This window comes from Coregonus clupeaformis, chromosome 10 (genome assembly GCF_020615455.1).
Source record: "Coregonus clupeaformis isolate EN_2021a chromosome 10, ASM2061545v1, whole genome shotgun sequence".
Classification (NCBI taxonomy): Eukaryota; Metazoa; Chordata; class Actinopteri; order Salmoniformes; family Salmonidae; genus Coregonus; species Coregonus clupeaformis.
Window position 1 is genome coordinate 40,359,769 of NC_059201.1, and position 24,107 is coordinate 40,383,875.

Below are 24,107 nucleotides of genomic sequence, written 5' to 3' on the forward strand. Positions count from 1 at the left end.
AATCCACTCATTTGAGGGGGTGTCCACATACTTTTATTTATATAGTGTACATGGAACTTAAGTACACATGTATGCCAAACAAGCACATATTTAAAGACTAAAGCTATATCGTTTTCCTATTCTATACAGGCTGTATCTTATGTGAACCAAGTAGCCTAATATTATTACATGTAACCCCAGAAACCCATGGGTATCTGAACATAATTTATAACAAGTGTGAGTGATCTTTTTCATAATTCTTCTATTAGTTAATCCAGTCAGCAGTTTTCCTCACTTCTCCTTCACTGCTAACATAACCATCTTATTTATGACAACTCTTTGCGTTGAGCTTGTCTGATGCTTTAAGCTTACGGTTTGATGAAACAAGACAAATGCCTCAAACGGGCACCAGAGATCTAGATAACCAGAACAACATTTTTTTTTTACTTGACCCAACTATTCTCCTCCAGCTCCTGCTGGCTTTCGCACATTCTGCCACTACTCTCCTGAAGTTGCCAGTAATAGGCTACACGAGGAGTCCGCAACCTTTCTCATGTGGATCTGAGTGCCAGTTATGGTTTTCATAGGCACATTTTTGTGAAACAGTTTAATTTAATTTATAATAACGTCTTCATATCTCATTCAGTGAAAAAGAGAAGATCCACCTTGATTTATTTATTTTTGTTACATAAAGTCTGCTCTTAGGGTGCTCTTTTAAAACCTTTGCTTTAAATGTTTTCCTCTCTGCTTCACTGGCAATGCCTTCTGCATATTTGATTGCAAGAACAGCTCAAATAAGCAAAGAGAAATGACAGTCCATTACTTTAAGACATGAAGGTCAGTCAATACGGAACATTTCAAGAACTTTGAAAGGTTCTTCAAGTGCAGTTGCAAAAACAATCAAGCACTATGATGAAACTGGCTCTCATGAGGACCGCCACAGGAAAGGAAGACCCAGAGTTACCTCTGCTGCAGAGGATAAGTTCATGAGAGTTACCAGCCTCAGAAATTGCATCCCAAATAAATGCTTCACAGAGTTCAAGTCACAGACACATCTCAACATCAACTGTTCAGAGGAGACTGTGTGAATCAGGCCTTCATGGTCAAATTGCTGCAAAGAAACCACTACTACAGGAAAAGCAAAAAGAAGAAGAGACTTACTTGGGCCAAGAAACACGAGCAATGGACATTAGAACGGTGAACATTTTAGATTTTTGGTTCCAACCGCCGTGTCTTTGTGAGATGCAGTGTGGATGAATGGATGATCTCCGTGTGTGTAGTTCCCACCGTGACGCATGGAGGAGGAGGTGTGATGGTGTGGGGGTGCCTTGCTGGTGACACTGTCTGTGATTTATTTAGACTTCAAGGCACACTTAACCAGCATGGCTACCGCAGCATTCTGCAGCGATACGCCATCCCATCTGGTTTGGGCTTAGTGGGACTATCATTTGTTTTTCATCAGGACAATGACCCAACACACCTCCAGGCTGTGTAAGGGCTATTTGACCAAGAAGGAGAGTGATGGAGTGCTGCATCAGATGACCTGGCCTCCACAATCACCTGACCTCAACCCAATTGAGATGGTTTGGGATGAGTTGGACCACAGAGTGAAGGAAAAGCAGCCAACAAGTGCTCAGCATATGTGGGAAGTCCTTCAAAGCATTCCAGGTGAAGCTGGTTGAGAGAATGCCAAGAGTGTTCAAAGCTGTCATTAAGGCAAAGGGTGGCTACTTTGAAGAATCTCAAATATAACATATATTTTGATTTGTTTAAAAAAAAAAATGGTTACTACATGATTCCATATGTGTTATTTCATAGTTTTGATGTCTTCACTATTATTCTACAATGTAAAAAATAAAGAAAAACCCTTGAATGAGTAGGTGTGCAGTTATGTATGGATGAGTGGGCCAAAATTCCTCCACAGCAACGTGAGAGACTGATCAACAACTACAGGAAGCGTTTGGTTGGAGTCATTGCAGCTAAAGGTGGCACAACCAGTGTAAGGGGGCAATTACTTTTTCACACTGTGGCATTGGATGTTGCTTAACTTTGTTTATGAAATAAATGAAATAAGTATAATTGTTTTATTTGTTCACTCAGGTTCCCTTTATCTAATATTAGTTTGTGTTTGTGGTTGAAGATCTGATAACATTCAGTATAAGAAATATGCGTAAGTGGAGAAAATTAGAAAGGGGGCAAATACTTTTTCACGGCACTGTATGTGCAGCTAATGCTCCTCCTTCAGATTCATCATATTATGAAGATCTGTTTTTTGACAATCTCCATACAGAAATCATACCATTTCAGGCAGAGGGTAAAGTGCTTCTTTGTGGAGATTTCAATGCGAGAACAGGTTCTGAGCCTGACTACACTGATGTGGGAGGTAACCAACACGTAATTGGACACCCCTCCTTGTACAGTAGCCCTATTATACATAATAGAAACAGTCCTGACCAAATACTGAAGGAGTTAGTGCATTTGTGTCGAGCCTTAGGCCTGGATATGCTTCATGGTAGAATCTGAGGGTCGTTTTACTTACTGCTCAGCTCTTGGGAAAAGTGTAGTTGATTATGCCATCACTGACATGGAAACTTCCTCCATTACAGTGCCTTGCAAAATTATTAATCACCCTTGGCGTTTTTCCTATTTTGTTGCATTACAACCTGTAATTTAAATTGATTTTTATTTGGATTTCATGTAATGGACATACACAAAATAGTCCAAAATTATAGAAAATAAATAACAGAAAAGTGTTGCGTGCATATGTATTCACCCCCTTTGCTATGTAGCCCCTAAATAAGATCTGGTGCAACCAATTACCTTCAGAAGTCACATAATTAGTTAAATAAAGTCCACCTGTGTGCAATCTGTGTCACATGATCTGTCACATGATCTCAGTGTATATATACACCTGTTCTGAAAGGCCCCAGAGTCTGCAACACCACTAAGCAAGCGGCACCATGAAGACCAAGGAGCTCTCCAAACAGGTCAGGGACAAGGTTGTGGAGAAGTACAGATCAGGGTTGGGTTATAAAAAAATATCCAAAACATTGAACATCCCACGGAGCACCACTAAATCCAATATTGAAAAATGTAAAGAATATGGTACCACAACAAACCTGCCAAGAGAGGGCCGCCCACCAAAACTCATGGACCAGGCAAGGAGGGCATTAATCAGAGAGCCAACAAAGACACCAAAGATAACCCTGAAGGTGCTGCAAAACTCCACAGCGGAGATTGGAGTATCTGTCCATAGGACCACTTTAAGCCGTACACTCCACAGAGCTGGGCTTTACGTAAGAGTGGCCAGAAAAAAGCCATTGCTTGAAGAAAAAAATAAGCAAACACGTTTGGTGTTCGCCAAAAGGCATGTGGGGAATCATATGGAAGAAGGTACTCTGGTCAGATGAGACTAAAATTGAGCTTTTTGGCCATCAAGGAAAACGCAATGTCTGGCGCAAACCCAACACCTCTCCTCACTCCGAGAACACCATCCCCAGAGTGAAGCATGGTGGTGGCAGCATCATGCTGTGGGGATGTTTTTCATCGGCAGGGACTGGGAAACTGGTCAGAATTGAAGGAATGATGGATGGTGCTAAATACAGGGAAATCCTTGAGGGAAAACTTTTCAGTCTTCCAGAGTTTTGAGACTGGGGTGGAGGTTCACCTTCCAGCAGGACAATGACCCTATGCATACTGCTAAAGCAACACTCGAGTGGTTTAAGGGGAAACATTTCAATGTCTTGGAATGGCCTAGTCAAAGCCCAGACCTCAATCCAATTGAGAATGACTTAAAGATTGCTGTACACCAGCGGAACCCATCCAATTTGAAGGAGCTGGAGCAGTTTTGCCTTGAAGAATGGGCAAAACTCCCAGTGGCTAGATGTGCCAAGTTTATAGAGACATACCACAAGAGACTTGCAGCTGTAATTGCTGAAAAAGGTGGCTCTACAAAGTATTGACTTTGGGGGGGGGGGGGGGGGGAATAGTTAGTTATGCACGCTCAAGTTTTGTTTTTTTGTCTTATTTCTTGTTTGTTTCACCAAAAAAAAATATTTTGCACCTTCAAAGTGATAGGCATGTTGTGTAAATCAAATGATACAAATCCCCCCAAAATCAATTTTAATTCCAGGTTGTAAGGCAACAAAATAGGAAAAATGCCAAGGGGGGTGAATACTTTCGCAAGCCACTGTAGTGCATTTGCTGTCAGACCACAGACACAATTTTTAGATCACAGTCAGATCAATGTGTTTCTGAAGAAATTAACCAGCAATACTCATTAGAAAAAACAGCCCAATAAACTGTACAACCTGAACCAATCGTAACAGATGGGCTCCAAACAGTGCAGAGAAATTCCTCCTGTAGCTCAGTTGGTAGAGCATGGCGCTTGCAATGCCACGGTTGTGGGTTCGATTCCCACGGGGGGACAGTATGAAAAATGTATGCACTCACTAACTGTAAGTCGCTCTGGATAAGAGCGTCTGCTAAATGACTAAAATGTAAAAAAAGGTAATTGAAATATTAAACTTTGCTTTGAGTAGCACACACATAACCCGGCTGACAGAACCTTCTCTCCCAGAGTTATAGCTACTGCTTTCCCCGTACTGGGCGAAGTAAGCCAAGCACTAAATTCCTAGAATTACTAGCTAGCCCTGTCTCGGACTTACGGGTCCTCAACAGCCATCTGATAAAAGTTCATGTTCCATATGCTTATGCACAATGTGCTGTCTCGCTCCATTTGTCAAGGTGATTCATTCACTACTGTCGATCTGCAGGATGCTTATTTTCACAAACATTCTGCCAGCACACAGGATGTTTCTCAAGTTCGCCTTTCAGGGCATGGCCTACAAGTATCTCACTGGTCCATTCGGACTATCACTAGCCCCTCAGACTTTCAGCAATGTGTGGAGGTGGCATTGAACCCACTGAGGTGCAAGGGGTTCAGAATCTCTGCCTACATAGATGACTACCTGCTCTGTGCCCACACACAGGAGCAAGCCGTGAAAGACACTGCTACCCTTACAATCCACCTCACAGCTAGGTCTCAGGATCAATCCGATTAATGAAAAAATAGATTTTCAAAACCTGCAATGAGTTTCTAGCCCAAGGGAGGGTATTTGCTTGCTCCCCATGTCACCGCGAATCTCATAGTGTTTAAAAATCACTGGTTTTAAAATGTTATGACTTCGGATGACGTCATCGGGTAGAACTTTTAAACTTTTTTTTTTTCTTCTACAAAACTTAAATGTGACGTTTTCACATATATTGACCTGGTATTGTGCTGGAGATAATGAAAATGAGGTTGAAAAGTGGTGGAGTTGCCCTTTACTGCGACAGGCCTACCGCTCCGAGTCATGGAGACTATTCAGAGCGCTAGGCCCCTTCTACACACTCACTTTATGACAACAAGTGGCATGTGTTTGAGAGATGATGCAAGCAGAAATGGGTTATTCCCTTTCTATGCTCAGTTTCAGATGTACATTGCTTTCTGCAGGACCTTTTGGACGTGGAAAAGGTTTTTCCACTGTAAAGGTGCACCTGGCTGCCATCTCTGCCTGCCATATAAGCTTCAACAACGATACAGTGGGGAGACCCCCTTATCTGCCATTTTTTGAAGGGCGGCGTTGCTTACGCCCGGTATCAAAGCAGCTAGTCCCATCCTGGGACCTATCTATTGTGCTTGAGGCCATTTCACAGCCGCCGCTGGAAAGTGTGGAAGGGAAACTTATCTAATTTAAAACCGCTTTACTTTTAGCTGTTACATCCGCATAGCGAGTGGGAGAGCTGCATGCACCATCTGTCCACCACTCATGCCTGGACTTTGCCCCAGGGTTGTCCAATGTTACCCGACAACCTAACCCCGCTTTTGTGCCTAAAGTTAGTAGTGCTTACAATCGACTCACTTTTGAGCTTTCAGCCTTTCACCACTGCCTTTTTCCTCTTTGGAGGAATGGTGTCTCCACCGCTTGTGGAGCATCTACATGGACAGGACAAGAGCCCTTAGAAAGAGCGACCAGCTCTTTGTCTCTTGGGCACCTCCACACGCAGGGAGGCCCATTTCTCGCAAGGTCTTATCCTATTGGATAGTGGATGCTATTATAGTGGCATATAATAGCAAGGGTTTACCACCTCCAGAGGGCCTGAGAGCTCATTCCACTGGAGGTATGGCTGCGTCATGGGCATTGTTCATGGGCGTCTCTGTACAAGAGATCTGCAATGCTGCATGTTGGGGAACCCCCTCGTTAGAGCATACGGTGTTTAGTGTCGGGACTTCTGAGGGTTGATTCTGTCTAGACAACCTGGCTTCGGAGAGTATATGAGCGCTACGGGAGTTGGCTATATCCCCATAGTAAAAGAGATCAAACAAGTATTTGAAATAAACCGTTGGGTTACTTGACGTAACCCCGGTTCTATGATAATGAGTGAGGTCTTTCACCGCGTTTCCCTTCACGCTTTGCGTAAAGAAGAAAACATATACTTGGAAAGTGAAGCTAGTAGGGAACGACGGAGCCTTATAAAAGAGTGGGGTCTCCCAACTATTCGCCATCGCTCGTGTCTGTCTACAACAGATGTTGTGTGATTGGAGCTTCCTTGACTCACTTACCCCTAGTAAGAGACCTCACTCATATTATCATAGAACCGGTGTTACGTCAAGCAACCAAATGTTTATTTCTTTCACAGGTGGTACATAATCAAACAACGGGATAACATCGCTAACTACACATACAGTGCATTCGGAAAGTTTTCAGACCCCTTGACTTTTTCCCAAAATATGTACTTTATAGCCTTATTCTAAAATGTATTAAATCGTTTTTTTCCCTCATCAATCTACACACAATACCCCATAATGACAAAGCAAAAACTGGTTTTTAGACATTTTTTAATAATAAAACATTACATTTACAGAAGTATTCAGACCCTTTACTCAGTACTTTGTTGAAGCACCTTTGGCAGCGATTACAACCTCGAGTCTTCTTGGGTATGACGCTACGAGCTTGGCACACCTGTATTTGGGGAGTTTCTCCCATTCTTCTCTGCAGATCCTCTCAAGCTCTGTCAGATTGGATGGGGAGCGTCACTGCACAGCTATTTTCAGCTCTCTCTAGAGATGTTCGATCGGGTTCAAGTACGGGCTCTGGCTGGGCCACTCAAGGACATTCAGAGACTTGTCCCGAAGCCACTCCTGCGTTGTCTTGGCTGTGTGCTTAGGGTCGTTGTCCTGTTGGAAGGTGAACCTTACTGGCGGCTTTAGGTTTTAGTGATGTTATATATATGCAGGCCTCAACCACTACCCTGAGAGCACTTGATTCAGTATATCATGCGGCCCTCAGGTTCATTACCAATCAAAATGCCTAACACGTCATTGTGATCTCTACAGCGCCGTTGGCTGGTCGTCATTGACCTTGCGTAGGCTTAAACACTGGTATTCACTGATTTATAAGGCCATATTGGGTAAAATGCTTTTTTAATCAGGTCAGTAAATAAATATCAATTACAGTCCCATTCTCATTTGCTTTTAACAGTACCAAGAATTAGAACAGGTCATGGTAGAAATAGTTTTAGTTACTCAGCTCCGTGGTACTGGAATTCTCTCCTGAACATTATCAAATTTGATGATCTAGTCACGTTGGTGGAGTTTTAAAAACTTGGTTGATGTAAATATCATAGAAGCGTGTAATTGTCTTTAGGACAGCTGTTTATTAGTTATGACATTTGTGTTTCTTTACGTAATATGTAATGGTTGTACTGTATGCGTGTCTATAGTTTTGTTTAATGTTGTGTTAGTATATGTACGTTTTTTTTGTCTGAAACTTTGTTCCCCCTGCTGCTGTTGGACCAGGTCTCTCTTGAAAAATTGATTTTATCACAATGCGAAAAACCTGTATAAAAAAGGTTAAAAAAAAATAAAAATAAGGTCCTGAGCGCTCTGGAGCAGGTTTTCATCAAGGATCTCTGTACTTTGCTCCGTTTATCTTTCCCTCGATTCTGACTAGTCTCCCAGTCCCTGCTGCTAAAAACATCCCCACAGCATGATGCTGGCACCACCATGCTTCACCGTAGGGATGGTGCCAGGTCCAGACGTGACGCTTGGCATTCAGGCCAAAGAGTTCAATCTTGGTTTCATCAGACCAGAGAATCTTGTTTCTCATAGTCTGAGTCCTTTAGATGCCTCTTGGCCAACTCCAAGCGGGCTGTCATGTGCCTTTTTACTGAGGAGTGGCTTCAGTCTGGCCACTCTACCATAAAGGCGTTGATTGGTTGAGGGCTGCAGAGATGGTTGTCCTTCTGGAAGATTCTCCCATCTCCACAGAGGAACTCTGGAGCTCTGTCAGAATGACCAACAGGTTCTTGGTCACCTCCCTGACCAAGGCCCTTCTCCACCGATTGCTCAGTTTGGCCAGACGGCTAGATCTAGGAAGATTCTTGGTGGTTCCAAACTTATTCCATTTAAGAATGATGGAGGCCTCTGTGTTCTTGGGGACCTTCAATGCTGCAGACATTTTTTGGTACCCTTCCCCAGATCTGTGCCTCGACACAATCCTGTCTCGGAGGTCTACGGACAATTCCTTCGACCTCATGGCATGGTTTTTGCTCTGACATGCACTATCAACTGTGGGACCTTTTATATAGACAGGTGTGTGCCTTTCCAAATCATGTCCAATCAATTTAATTTACCACAAGTGGACTCCAAGTTGTAGAAACATCTCAAGGGTGATCAATGGAAACAGGATGCACCTGAGCTCAATTTCGAGTCTCATAGCAAAGGGTCTGAATACTTATGTAAATAAGGTATTTTTGTATTTATTTTGCAAAAATTTAAAAAACATTTTTTTAGCTTTGTCATTATGGGGTATGGTGTGTAGATTGATGAGGAACATTTTTAATTTAATCAATTTTAGAATAAGGCTGTAACGTAAGAAAATGTGGAAATTTCCGAATGCACTACATACAATAAATACGTGTTTTTCTCATAAATGGTTTGCTTAATCAATTTCCAGTTATTCATTAAGGCAAGTCTTTAGATTAAGTGACAGAGGGCATAGGACAATCATCACACAGGTAACATATTTATTAGTTAAAAGTTATAAGTATTTCCCTAGCTAGTTATGAAAAGTACAACATTTCAATTTTCAGTTGAGGCTTTTTCTTTGTTGGTACACCACTTTTGCTGTATTATATTGAAGCTTATTCTTAAGTTACACACAATTCTGATAGCTTTTATAGTGTGGTCTTAATCACCATATGGAAGATGGTGGCATCTCTGTCAATTGATCTGTTAAGGGATTGTAACTTAGATTTTTTGTTGTGTTGATGTGAAGATATGGCTGTCGTTAGTAGTATACAGTCATGTGTAGCGTGCTATTGAAAACACCGTCACCGTTGGGCAGTCGATCTGTCTTTTTTTTCTTGACGGGAGGTAATCAGAGTGAACCTAACTTAACCCTTACCTCACCCTCCGACACATTTGAATCCTTCCTTTGTTTTTTGTGATGTCGTCCCCCCAGCTATGAGGCCTGCGCTGTGAGGGGAGGGGTGTACATCAGATTTTGCCCACTCGATTCCACCATCCTGGTGGGGATTGTCCTTGAGAGGTTCTCGCTGGTCAGGGATAATGGCTAGTGACAGGATGGAGAAAGGCCCTGGCAGCCACAGTGATTGTTACAGATAAGGGGTCTGTCACTGCGGCCAGCCGGCCACCTGAAGAGAAGAGCTTACTCGTCCACCTCAGAGCTATTGTGCTGGGGTGGCTAGTCAAGGCCAGGCCAGGCCAGGCTGGGGAGAGAAGGCAACAGCAGCACATGGGAGCAGGCTCTAGGGGCAGCAGATCACATCATTGTTTAGTCAGGACTGAGGTTCAGTTAGCAGAGCAGGGAGAATGAACTGCTCCCCTTCCTCAGGGCTCTGTGCTCTTCTACATGATCTTTGTGGACTCTTTGTGCTTTATTGAAACAGCTTTGCTCTGCAACGTCAATGTGATGTGCTGCTACGCTGTCCATTCTCATCTGCTCAGATTTTGATGCAATCATCTTGATGTGATTGACGTTGTTCCCTCACATTCAGTTGAACTCTTTTCTTTTAAAATAATAACATTATTGCTGCTGCAGCCTTACTGTTCTGTCAACGGAATGCTACATTTCTTTCCTCCGAATAAGTGCTTTCTCACTCCAATTGAGCTGGTTAAATGTGAAAGCCAGTGAATGGAGCAACCTCAATAGGCGAAAATAAACAATTGCATTGGTCCAGGAGTACAGCGGGGGAGAGCCAGAGGGAGGGAGAAAGGCCCCCCTAACGAGCTAAGATTCCCATGGAGACTTACGCAGTTAGGCCTCTCTCTGTTTAAAGCAGGCTCTCGTAAAGTACTTCAGCAGTAGATGATTTCTTTTCTTTTAACACATACTCACTCTGAGACACACACACACACACACACACACACACACACAATTTGCTCCTCACTTGTCCAGCTCTAGCCCTCGGAAAAGCAGTCCATTGTTTGCAAGTGAAAGGCTCTTGTTTCAGCTGTGTAACTAAATCAAGAGCTCCTTCCACACAGAGGCCTGCACAGCCTCACTCCTCCAGATTGTGTCCGTTCGAGTGGCCGGGGTATTAACTGTGTTCCCCCATTGTTAGGAGTGCACCCCCAAAACCCTAAACCACTTGCCCCACGCCCAATTTCTCCCGTGGTCCAAGTTTATGCCCCCACCTTTCCTCAAGGTTTCCAATTCAACCCTTTTAGAAAGACATCAGTGAAGAAGGTTGGTCAGTGATCCTATTAGAAGTTTTGTATTCCATTAGAAAAGGAGGCAATGTATGGTTCTAATTTTAAATAAATGGATGAAAATGATCCATTCCAGTCTCTTTTTAATTTGAATTGTCAATCTACTACTTGTATGGTAGTAGAATATGGTCCCCTGTAGCTCAGTTGGTAGAGCATGGCGCTTGCAATGCCAGGGTTGTGGGTTCGTTTCCCACGGGGGGCCAGTATGAAAATGTATGCACTCACTAACTGTAAGTCGCTCTGGATAAGAGTGTCTGCTAAATGACTAAAATGTAAATGTAAAATGTTGTATGGTCATATTAGAGCAATAGGCTAGATCTTTTCTATGTATCAGTAAGCTTATATCGAGACCTCCCACTGACAAAACATTTGTTTGTATTTAATTTGTTGTTTTTATGGGATAAGGCAAAGCCTGAGCACTGTGAGAAGTGCACATGGGATTTACAAGGTTGGGAGGGAGTACGCATGTGTTCCTAACCCTAGGAACTGACCCTCAGGTCAGGTCATTGGTTCCTCTTCCCAGTGCACCCTCTTTGTATGATGTCATTGTGGCAGGCCTCTGCCAGCTAACCCACTTTGCAGCTACATAAGGACATGAGAGAAGCCTTTTTAACAGGGTTTGTTTATCCTTGTTTTAATTGGTTAACCATTTAAAGATACAATCCAGCCATTTCTATCTCAATCAAATCCTTTTCTGGGCAACAATTAAGTATGTTACTGTGATTGTTTTCAATCAAAATGGTCAAAAAGAAACAAATTACTTCTTAGCAAGAGCAATTTCTCAAGCAAGAATTTTGCTCGGATTGGAAATGGTCTGAGTGGGGAGGGGGAAAACTGAAAACTAGCTGTTATTGGCAGAGAGGTTTAATTTACATAGTAGACAAGTTCAACAATATAGGCCGACTACTGCGGTGCAATGGTAGTGCCATTATCTGCTTGATTTCTTGCAGTGCAAACACTTGCCTGGAAAATCCCACCCTCAGCAACTATAGGGTTGAATAAATTCACCATCAAAAGGTTGCAATAGTAAACGTCACATCCAAGAGGAAAACAATTAGCCAGCTAGCAACTCCAGCAAAGTTTGCAAGTGCATTAACGTTTATTTGGCTGTTGGCTTAATCACCCACCGGTAGACTATTTACAGTGAGGGAAAAAAGTATTTGATCCCCTACTGATTTTGTACGTTTGCCCACTGACAAAGACATGATCAGTCTATAATTTTAATGGTAGGGTTATTTGAACAGTGAGAGACAGAATAACAACAAAAAAATCCAGAAAAACGCATGTCAAAAATGTTATAAATTGATTTGCATTTTAATGAGGGAAATAAGTATTTGACCCCTCTGCAAAACATTACTTAGTACTTGGTGGCAAAACCCTTGTTGGCAATCACAGAGGTCAGACGTTTCTTGTAGTTGGCCACCAGGTTTGCACACATCTCAGGAGGGATTTTGTTCCACTCCTCTTTGCAGATCTTCTCCAAGTCATTAAGGTTTCGAGGCTGACATTTGGCAACTCGAACCTTCAGCTCCCTCCACAGATGTTCTATGGGATTAAGGTCTGGAGACTGGCTAGGCCACTCCAGGACCTTAATGTGCTTCTTCTTGAGCCACTCCTTTGTTGCCTTGGCCGTGTGTTTTGGGTCATTGTCATGCTGGAATACCCATCCACAACCCATTTTCAATGCCCTGGCTGATGGAAGGAGGTTCTCACCCAAGATTTGACGGTACATGGCCCCGTCCATCGTCCCTTTGATGCGGTGAAGTTGTCCTGTCCCCTTAGCAGAAAAACACCCCCAAAGCATAATGTTTCCACCTCCATGTTTGATGGTGGGGATGGTGTTTTTGGGGTCATAGGCAGCATTCCTCCTCGTCCAAACACGGCGAGTTGAGTTGTGCCAAAGAGCTCGATTTTGGTATCATCTGACCACAACACTTTCACCCAGTTCTCCTCTGAATCATTCAGATGTTCATTGGCAAACTTCAGACGGCCCTGTATATGTACTTTCTTGAGCAGGGGGACCTTGCGGGCGCTGCAGGATTTCAGTCCTTCACGGCGTAGTGTGTTACCAATTGTTTTCTTGGTGACTATGGTCCCAGATGCCTTGAGATCATTGACAAGATCCTCCCGTGTAGTTCTGGGCTGATTTCTCACCGTTCTCATGATCATTGCAACTCCATGAGGTGAGATCTTGCATGGAGCCCCAGGCCGAGGGAGATTGACAGTTATTTTGTGTTTCTTCCATTTGCGAATAATCACACCAACTGTTGTCACCTTCTCACCAAGCTGCTTGGCGATGGTCTTGTAGCCCATTCCAGCTTTGTGTAGGTCTACAATCTTGTCCCTGACATCCTTGGAGAGCTCTTTGGTCTTGGCCATGGTGGAGAGTTTGGAATCTGATTGATTGATTGCTTCTGTGGAGAGGTGTCTTTTATACAGGTAACAAGATGAGATTAGGAGCACTCCCTTTAAGAGTGTGCTCCTAATCTCAGCTCATTACCTGTATAAAAGACACCTAGGAGCCAGAAATCTTTCTGATTGAGAGGGGGTCAAATACTTATTTCCCTCATTAAAATGCAAATCAATTTATAAAATTTTTGACATGTGTTTTTCTGGATTTTGTTGTTGTTATTCTGTCTCTCACTGTTCAAATAAACCTACGATTAAAATTATAGACTGATCATTTCTTTGTCAGTGGGCAAACATACAAAATCAGCAGGGGATCAAATACTTTTTTCCCTCACTGTACGTACATGTAGCTAGATATGTATTGTTGATGTATTGCTGTAGTTGTAGATGGATTAGCGGGACAAATGAAAAGTGCACGAGAAATTATCAATAGGCCTATGCGTCATAATTACCTGGAGAAATGTGTAAACAAAGCTGCTGTACTTATAATTAGTAAAACCTTTATTTATATCACTTTGAAGTGATTCAAATGGCAAATTCATATTTCATCTATACATTTCGAGATATTAAACCAGAAAAAAAGTGAGTCTGGCTTTAAAGATGCACTATGCAGAAATCGCGCCGCCATTTTCTGGTTGCAAAAATTCGAATAGTTCGCCTAATTTCAGTTTGTGACAGAACAAGCAAGTATAGTGTAGAGAATCAATGTACCATCTAAACCGCTGTGAAATATACACTGCTCAAAAAAATAAAGGGAACACTTAAACAACACATCCTAGATCTGAATAAATGAAATAATCTTATTAAATACTTTTTTCTTTACATAGTTGAATGTGCTGACAACAAAATCACACAAAAATTATCAATGGAAATCAAATGTATCAACCCATGGAGGTCTGGATTTGGAGTCACCCTCAAAATTTAAGTGGAAAACCACACTACAGGCTGATCCAACTTTGATGTAATGTCCTTAAAACAAGTCAAAATGAGGCTCAGTAGTGTGTGTGGCCTCCACGTGCCTGTATGACCTCCCTACAATGCCTGGGCATGCTCCTGATGAGGTGGCGGATGGTCTCCTGAGGGTTCTCCTCCCAGACCTGGACTAAAGCATCCGCCAACTCCTGGACAGTCTGTGGTGCAACGTGGCGTTGGTGGATGGAGCGAGACATGATGTCCCAGATGTGCTCAATTGGATTCAGGTCTGGGGAATGGGCGGGCCAGTCCATAGCATCAATGCCTTCCTCTTGCAGGAACTGCTGACACACTCCAGCCACATGAGGTCTAGCATTGTCTTGCATTAGGAGGAACCCAGGGCCAACCGCACCAGCATATGGTCTCACAAGGGGTCTGAGGATCTCATCTCGGTACCTAATGGCAGTCAGGCTACCTCTGGCGAGCACATGGAGGGCTGTGCGGCCCCCCAAAGAAATGCCACCCCACACCATGACTGACCCACCGCCAAACCGGTCATGCTGGAGGATGTTGCAGGCAGCAGAACGTTCTCCACGGCGTCTCCAGACTCTGTCACGTCTGTCACATGTGCTCAGTGTGAACCTGCTTTCATCTGTGAAGAGCACAGGGTGCCAGTGGCGAATTTGCCAATCTTGGTGTTCTCTGGCAAATGCCAAACGTCCTGCACGGTGTTGGGCTGTAAGCACAACCCCCACCTGTGGACGTCGGGCCCTCATACCACCTTCATGGAGTCTGTTTCTGACCGTTTGAGCAGACGCATGCACATTCGTGGCCTGCTGGAGGTCATTTTGCAGGGCTCTGGCAGTGCTCCTCCTGCTCCTCCTTGCACAAAGGCGGAGGTAGCGGTCCTGCTGCTAGGTTGTTGCCCTCCTACGGCCTCCTCCACGTCTCCTGATGTACTGGCCTGTCTCCTGGTAGCGCCTCCATGCTCTGGACACTACGCTGACAGACACAGCAAACCTTCTTGCCACAGCTCGCATTGATGTGCCATCCTGGATGAGCTGCACTACCTGAGCCACTTGTGTGGGTTGTAGACTCCGTCTCATGCTACCACTAGAGTGAAAGCACCGCCAGCATTCAAAAGTGACCAAAACATCAGCCAGGAACCATAGGAACTGAGAAGTGGTCTGTGGTCACCACCTGTAGAACCACTTCTTTTTTGGGGGTGTCTTGCTAATTGCCTATAATTTCCACCTGTTGTCTATTCCATTTGCACAACAGCATGTGAAATTTATTGTCAATCAGTGTTGCTTCCTAAGTGGACAGTTTGATTTCACAGAAGTGTGATTGACTTGGAGTTACATTGTGTTGTTTAAGTGTTCCCTTTATTTTTTTGAGCAGTGTATTTTCCCAAAAAATTGTTTTCAGTTGTTTGAAGCTGGTTTACAAAACCGAAAGTAAAAGATGCCAAAACGGCACGCATAGAAATAGCACACATGGAACAGCTCTACCGCTTCTTAGACTTGCGTTCAATGATAATGACATATCTATAACTCACATTTCTATGCTTTAACTAATTTACCGCCTGGTGATGTCACAAGGTAGACCAAAACTCCGTCACACCAAAACAGGCTGAAATTTCAGGTGGTCTTTTAAAACAGTTCTTACACTAAAATGGCATTATCAATTTCACAGTATTTTTCCAACCTCATAGTGGGGGAATATATATAAAACACAGGAAAATCATGTTTTTGACTGCACTGGGTCTTTAAGTTTTCTTGTTTGGTAAGGCCCTCATACACGATTACTCAATTGCAGTCTGCATGAAAATTGCATCTGCTGTTGGTATTGAATAATCTATTAAATGATCTCTGCAAGCACCCTCATTTGCTTTGCTTTCATTAACTGTCAAAAGGCCCATCTCTTTGTCATATTACATCACATTCACTAATGTTTTACGTCTGTAAAACAAGTTGTACCAATTTGAAGGTTGGTATTGTCTTTTTAAGCAAAGTAAAAGGCTAACGATAGCCTTCTGGTAATTATGTTGTTGTGATTTAGTAGTAACTGGTGGTGATGAGTTTCCTCATACAGATCTATCATTTCAGTCAGTTTCAGCCTTTAAAATCCCTGCTCCTGAATGAATGAATGATGAACCCACCACTGCCCTTCTTTCCCTCTCCCCCTGCCTGCACGCCATGGTACAATAGGATGTTCTCCAACATTATGTAATTGCGCAAAGAAGCCATGTCACTGAGGTATGCATGGTTAGGGCTAGGGGAGCTTTAGTTACCAGTGATACCTCACCCCCACTGCCTTTTCATATCCACATCTCATTTCCTTGAGGACTTGGTTATGACCGAAGCTTCATTACTCAACCTCGGCCCCATGCAGAGTGCTCCAGTCCGACCTGGAGAGAAGGGGTGGCGTCTCTAATGAGGGGGCCCCGGGGAGCGGGGGCAGGGATCCGAGTTTGGGGAGGCGTGCATGGACTAATGTGATTGTTTAAATTACTAATTAAGAAAGCATTATTGGTGCTGCGATGCTGGCAGCTGGTGGTAGGGAGAGAAGTGAGAAGGTAGAGTTGGATTAGCTGGAGAGAGAAAGAGAACAATTGATAAGGTAAAGAGGCTTGAAGAAACAATCGGTTACAATGGCTTATGTTGAGATTTTATTATTGGTTCTCCACTCTTGTTGTGTTCAGACCGCTCTTGTTTTGACGTGACTTGTCAGAGCGCTCTAATTTACTTCTGCTAACGCTAATACAGGTCTCCAAGAAAATGATGGCTAGCTCCCTAGTGGCCACTGCGGGATTTTTCTGCCATTGAAATCCTTGGGCGGGCCGCCTAAGTGTTTTTTCGGGTCACCTAAGTCCAAACAGTGTTAAATACATTCATATATGAGGAAGAAAACCTGCACTCACTAATCACATAGTTGAGAAGCAAGATGGTTGAATGCCAAGTTGATTAGTTGGTCAATATTTTCAACTACAGTGACTTCAGAAAGTATTCACACCCCTTGACATTTTCCACATTTTGTTGTGTTACAGCCTGAATTTAAAATGGATTAAATAGAGATTTTGTGTCAGTAATCTACACACAATACCCTATAATGTCAAAGTGGAATTATGGTTTTACATGTTTTTAGACATTTAATAAAAAATGAAAAGCTGAAATGTTTTGAGTCAATAAGTATTCAACCCTTTTGTTATGGAAAGCCTAAATAAGATCAGGAGTAAAAATGTGCTTAACAAGTCACGTAATAAGTTGTATGGACTCACTATTTGTGCAATAATAGTGTTTAACATGATTTTTAAATGACTACCGCATCTCTGTACACAACACATACAATTACAGTGGGGAGAACAAGTATTTGATACACTGCCGATTTTGCAGGATTTCCTACTTACAAAGCATGTAGAGGTCTGTCATTTTTATCATAGGTACACTTCAACTGTGAGAGACGGAATCTAAAACAAAAATCCAGAAAATCACATTGTATGATTTTTAAGTAATTAATTTGCATTTTATTGCATGACGTAAGTATTTGATACATCAGAAAACCAGAACTTAATATTTGGTACAGAAACCTTTGTTTGCAATTACAGAGATCATACGTTTCCTGTAGGTCTTGACCAGGTTTGCACACACTGCAGCAGGGATTTTGGCCCACCTTCTCCACATCCTTCAGGTTTCGGGGCTGTTGCTGGGCAATACGGACTTTCAGCTCCCTCCAAAGATTTTCTATTGGGTTCAGGTCTGGAGACTGGCTAGGCCACTCCTGGACCTTGAGATGCTTCTTACGGAGCCACTCCTTAGTTGCCCTGGCTGTGTGTTTTGGGTCGTTGTCATGCTGGAAGACCCAGCCACAACCCATCTTCAATGCTCTTACTGAGGGAAGGAGGTTGTTGGCCAAGATCTCGCTTCACGGTTGGGATGGTGTTCTTGGGGTTGTACTCATCCTTCTTCTTCCTCCAAACACGGCGAGTGGAGTTTAGACCAAAAAGCTATATTTTTGTCTCATCAGACCACATGACCTTCTCCCATTCCTCCTCTGGATCATCCAGATGGTCATTGGCAAACTTCAGACGGGCCTGGACATGCGCTGGCTTGAGCAGGGGGACCTTGCGTGCGCTGCAGGATTTTAATCCATGACGGCATAGTGTGTTACTAATGGTTTTCTTTGAGACTGTGGTCTCAGCTCTCTTCAGGTCATTGACCAGGTCCTGCCGTGTAGTTCTGGGCTGATCCCTCACCTTCCTCATGATCATTGATGCCCCATGAGGTGAGATCTTGCATGGAACCCCAGACCGAGGGTGATTGACCGTCATCTTGAACTTCTTCCATTTTCTAATAATTGCGCCAACAGTTGTTGCCTTCTCACCAAGCTGCATGCCTATTGTCCTGTAGCCCATCCCAGCCTTGTGCAGGTCTACAATTTTATCCCTGATGTCCTTACACAGCTCTCTGGTCTTGGCCATTGTGGAGAGGTTGGAGTATGTTTGATTGAGTGTGTGGACAGGTGTCTTTTATACAGGTAACGAGTTCAAACGGGTGCAGTTAAGACAGGTAATGAGTGGAGAACAGGAGGGCTTCTTAAAGAAAAACTAACAGGTCTGTGAGAGCCGGAATTCTTACTGGTTGGTAGGTGATCAAATACTTATGTCATGCAATAAAATGCAAATTAATTACTTAAAAATCATACAATGTGATTTTCTGGATTTTTGTTTTAGATTCCGTCTCTCACAGTTGAAGTGTACCTATGATAAAAATTGCAGACCTCTACATGCTTTGTAAGTAGGAAAACCTGCAAAATCGGCAGTGTATCAAATACTTGTTCTCCCCACTGTAGATGGATTTTTAAAAAAAGCAGACATTGAATATCCCTTTGAGCATGGTGCAGTTTCAGTTTGGATGGTGTATCAATATACCCAGTCACTACAAAGATACAGGCACCCTTCCTAAATCAGTTGCCGGAGAGGAATGAAACCGCTCAGGGATTTCACCATCAGGCCAATGGTGATTTTTTAAAATGTTTACAAAGTTTAATGGCTGTGATAGGCGATAACTGAGGATGGATGAACAACATTGTAGTTACTCCACAATACTAACATAAATTACAGAGTAAAAAGAAGGACGCCTGTATAGAATAAAAATATTCCAAAACATGCATCCTGTTTGCACTAAGGCACTAAAGTAATACTGCAAATACATATTTTGTCCTGAATACAAAGTGTAATGTTTGGGGCAAATCCAGCACAACACATCACTGAGTACCACTCTTCATATTTTCAAGAATGGTGGTGGCTGCATCATGTTATGGGTATGCTTGTCATCTGCAAGGACTAGGGAGTTTTTTTAGGATAAAATGAAATTAAGTAGAGCTAAGCACAGGCAAAATCCTAGAGGAAAACCTGGTTCAGTCTGCTTTCCAACAGACACTGGGAGACAAATTCACCTTTCAGCAGGACAATAACCTAAAACACAAATCCAAATCTACACTGGAGTTGCTAACCAAGAGGACATAGACCCCTTTCTGTGTTTACAAACATTGCCGCACGATGACGATGCGCGCAAGTTGGTGGCAGAACAAGGGGGAGTTCTTTTAGAACTCCAGCAAAAAAAGCCTATATTTACATGTTGCTTATGAATGCATTACACACTACTTTTGGATTATAATTTGATTTTAAGGCTCATATGAATGCCCTGCTTAATATAATGTTTGTCATCATCGCAAATCAACTGCATTATACTTACAAAAACAGTTCAACTTCAACCAGTAAAATGGCGCTTTGGCTAGCATTTGCTACAGCCTATATCAATGAGTGTTAGCATTCTAGCTAACAACTGCTGGCCTTTTTCCCTTTATTCAGATTACAACCACTCATTTTCAGTTATTTGAAAGGGAAATCATCTCCCAAATATCACTATTTCTAAATCAAGCCATAGAAAGTTGGTTGCAATTTCAATTTAATCCTCCAGAAACGACAGAACAAATAATGCAACAAATATTGTGGTTAAATTCAAATATACTAATTGTCAAAAAACCTTAATTTTTTGACAGAATGTTAAAAAAAGGTATAATCTTCGTAAATTATATCATCGGTAGGACTGGTGGAGTTATGTCGCACGTGCAGCTAACAAAAACATATGGAAATGTCTGCTTTACCCAAAATTACAACCAAATAGTTGCAGCCTTACCGCAAAAGTGGAAGAGGAAAGTGGAAGGGGGAGAAAGTAAGGAACTTGTCTGTCGGCCTTGCATTAAAGAACATAATTGGTTAAGGAAAACTGTGATAAATAAAAAAGTATATCAGTTTCACTTAAGGACCAAAGGATTGACAGCCGTCCCATATAGATTGCAAAATAGTTGGGAAGAGATTTTTGACGTACCGATCCCATGGCATAGTGTTTATGAACTGATACGCAAAACGACACCGGATTCAAAAATTAGAACATTTAAATTTAAATTATTATATACAATTCTTGCTACCAATAGAATGTTATTTATATGGGGGATACAATCTTCCCAGCTCTGCAGATTTTGCTGTGAAGAGACAGTATCATTAGATCATTTGTTTTGGTTCTGTCCATTTGTAGCTTGTTTTTGGACACAGGTCCAGGAATGGCTAAAGGATTGCAATATTTACCTGGAGCTAACCTTGCAGATAGCATTACTGGGTGATCTGAAAAGTCATAGTCAATCGATCAATAATATAATAATACTTTTAGCAAAAATGTTTATTTTTAATTCACAATCTGTAGAAGCAATGAGAATAGAAAGGTTCAGAACTTTTGTAAAACATCACAGTACGGTTGAAATATATAATGCAAATAGAAATCCTATATGGATGGTGTTAAGAGATAGATGGGAGGTGTTGAATGGAGTTGAAGGATGGGACTAATAACAAATAACAACAAATAATAACAAGATAACTAATAATGTAAGCATACTGTGTCCATAATAAGTACACTGCTCAAAAAAATAAAGGGAACACTTAAACAACACAATGTAACTCCAAGTCAATCACACTTCTGTGAAATCAAACTGTCCACTTAGGAAGCAACACTGATTGACAATAAATTTCACATGCTGTTGTGCAAATGGAATAGACAACAGGTGGAAATTATAGGCAATTAGCAAGACACCCCCAAAAAAGAAGTGGTTCTACAGGTGGTGACCACAGACCACTTCTCAGTTCCTATGCTTCCTGGCTGATGTTTTGGTCACTTTTGAATGCTGGCGGTGCTTTCACTCTAGTGGTAGCATGAGACGGAGTCTACAACCCACACAAGTGGCTCAGGTAGTGCAGCTCATCCAGGATGGCACATCAATGCGAGCTGTGGCAAGAAGGTTTGCGGTGTCTGTCAGCGTAGTGTCCAGAGCATGGAGGCTCTACCAGGAGACAGGCCAGTACATCAGGAGACGTGGAGGAGGCCGTAGGAAGGCAACAACCCAGCAGCAGGACCGCTACCTCCGCCTTTGTGCAAGAAGGAGCAGGAGGAGCACTGCCAGAGCCCTGCAAAATGTCCTCCAGCAGGCCACAAATGTGCATGTGTCTGCTCAAACGGTCAGAAACAGACTCCATGAGGGTGGTATAAGGGCCCGACGTCCACAGGTGGGGGTTGTGCTTACAGCCCAACACCGTGCAGGACGTTTGGCATTTGCCAGAGAACACCAAGATTGGCAAATTCGCCACTGGCGCCCTGTGCTCTTCACAGATGAAAAGCAGGTTCACACTGAGCACATGTGACAGACGTGACAGAGTCTGGAGACGCCGTGGAGAACGTTCTGCTGCCTGCAACATTCTCCAGCATGACTGGTTTGGTGGTGGGTCAGTCATGGTGTGGGGTGGCATTTCTTTGGGGGGCCGCACAGCCCTCCATGTGCTCGCCAGAGGTAGCCTGACTGCCATTAGGTACCGAGATGAGATCCTCAGACCCCTTGTGAGACCATATGCTGGTGCGGTTGGCCCTGGGTTCCTCCTAATGCAAGACAATGCTAGACCTCATGTGGCTGGAGTGTGTCAGCAGTTCCTGCAAGAGGAGGGCATTGATGCTATGGACCGTTCCCCAGACCTGAATCCAATTGAGCACATCTGGGACATCATGTCTCGCTCCATCCACCAACGCCACGTTGCACCACAGACTGTCCAGGAGTTGGCGGATGCTTTAGTCCAGGTCTGGGAGGAGATCCCTCAGGAGACCATCCGCCACCTCATCAGGAGCATGCCCAGGCGTTGTAGGGAGGTCATACAGGCACGTGGAGGCCACACACACTACTGAGCCTCATTTTGACTTGTTTTAAGGACATTACATCAAAGTTGGATCAGCCTGTAGTGTGGTTTTCCACTTAAATTTTGAGGGTGACTCCAAATCAAGACCAATATTGGTTGATACATTTGATTTCCATTGATAATTTTTGTGTGATTTTGTTGTCAGCACATTCAACTATGTAAAGAAAAAAGTATTTAATAAGATTATTTCATTTATTCAGATCTAGGATGTGTTGTTTAAGTGTTCCCTTTATTTTTCTTTGCAGTGTATTTAGGTTATATGTTGGGAGCTTTTGGGAAAGAGCACAGTTAGAAAGATATGGCATATAGAAGCAAACCGGATGGACATCATGAAAATGATCGGAGAGGTTGAGAGTAGAAGAAGTTCAGGAGCAAAAACAAATAAAATAGAATTATTGTAAAATTGACTGTGTCCATAAGGTTTAGATAGTAAGTATAGGCTGGAAGTAGAGGCCTGGGCATTGTTGTTCACTAATTTACCCCAAGTAGGGAAAGGATGGCGGGGTTGAAAAGTAATAAAGGGGAGTATATATATAAAAAGCATGGGGGATTAGAAGTGATGCAGACAATTACATTGATGGAAGTTACAATCTATCTGCAATATTAAGCTGATCTACACAAAAAAAAAAAAAAAAAACTGCTGCATCCAAAATAGTTAGTATTTTGCAAAGATCACAACCAAATATAATCTTAGCGACTGTTCAAGCAAGAATCAAAACGTATGAGAACCCCAAAAATGTGATTGGTTTAGATGTTTAAAAAAACGTAAATCTAGGCTATGTTGAATGGGCGCAGATTGCGATGGCTTTCTTAATGCCGCCAAAAGTCGCACGCATCTGTACGTGACGTCAGTGTGTCATGTACTAGAAAAGGGTCTATTGAATGTTCCTGAGTGGCATAGTTACAGTTTTTACTTAAATCGGCTTGAAAATGTATGGCAAGACTTTAAAATGGTTCTCTAGCAATGATCAACAACCAACTTGACAGAGCTTGACAAATGTTTTAAAGAATAATGGGCAAATATTGTACAATCCAAGTGTGCAAAGCTCTTAAAGACTTACCCAAAAAGACTCACAGCTGTAATCGCCACCAAAGGTGCTTCTAGAAAGTATTGAATACTTGCGTAAATGAGATATTTCTGTATTTCATTTTCAGTACATTTGCAAAAATTAAGAAAAACATGTTTTGACTGTCATAATGGGGTATTGTGTATAGATGGGTGAGATCAAAAAAGTCAAGGGGTATGAATACTTTCTGCAAGCACTGTACATTAGAATGACAATAATTAATATTAGTAAAGTTATCTGCCAGCTCTAACTTAACACGATTGCACCGTTTTACTGTTTCCCAAAAATGTTCTGCGCTCTATAAAAAGCTGAGAAGAGAGATTGCGTAGGGTTGACATACAAGTACACCTTTTAATGGCCTTGGATTTATAGAACTTGGCAGCACATATTGCCTCAGCCTTTTGTCACCAGACTGTCCCACATTGCTCTGTGGACCTACTCACATCAGGAGTGTTATGGGTAAGTGATTCAGAGGCCAGGACTCCTAACACCTGAGGGACACAGCGCACGGGTTAGGGGGAGTGAGTGCCATCAGAAGACCAAACTCTTTCTCACAGATTTACTGATCCACTCCCTTGATAAGAGATGGGGCCTGTTTGGTCAAGCTTGTTTGTGGCAGGTTTAAGTGTGCTTCTATGTGTAAGGCCGGTTGTGTAGCCTAACTGGG

At 42.7% G+C, this 24,107-nt stretch overlaps 1 protein-coding gene across 4 annotated transcripts in view; it reads left to right on the plus strand.

Moving 5' to 3' along the window:
* The window catches only part of LOC121575149 (SAP domain-containing ribonucleoprotein), an 85,645-nt gene that overhangs the window by 39,985 nt on the left and 21,553 nt on the right, over window positions 1–24,107 (plus strand). The gene's annotated exons all lie outside the window — the stretch shown is intronic.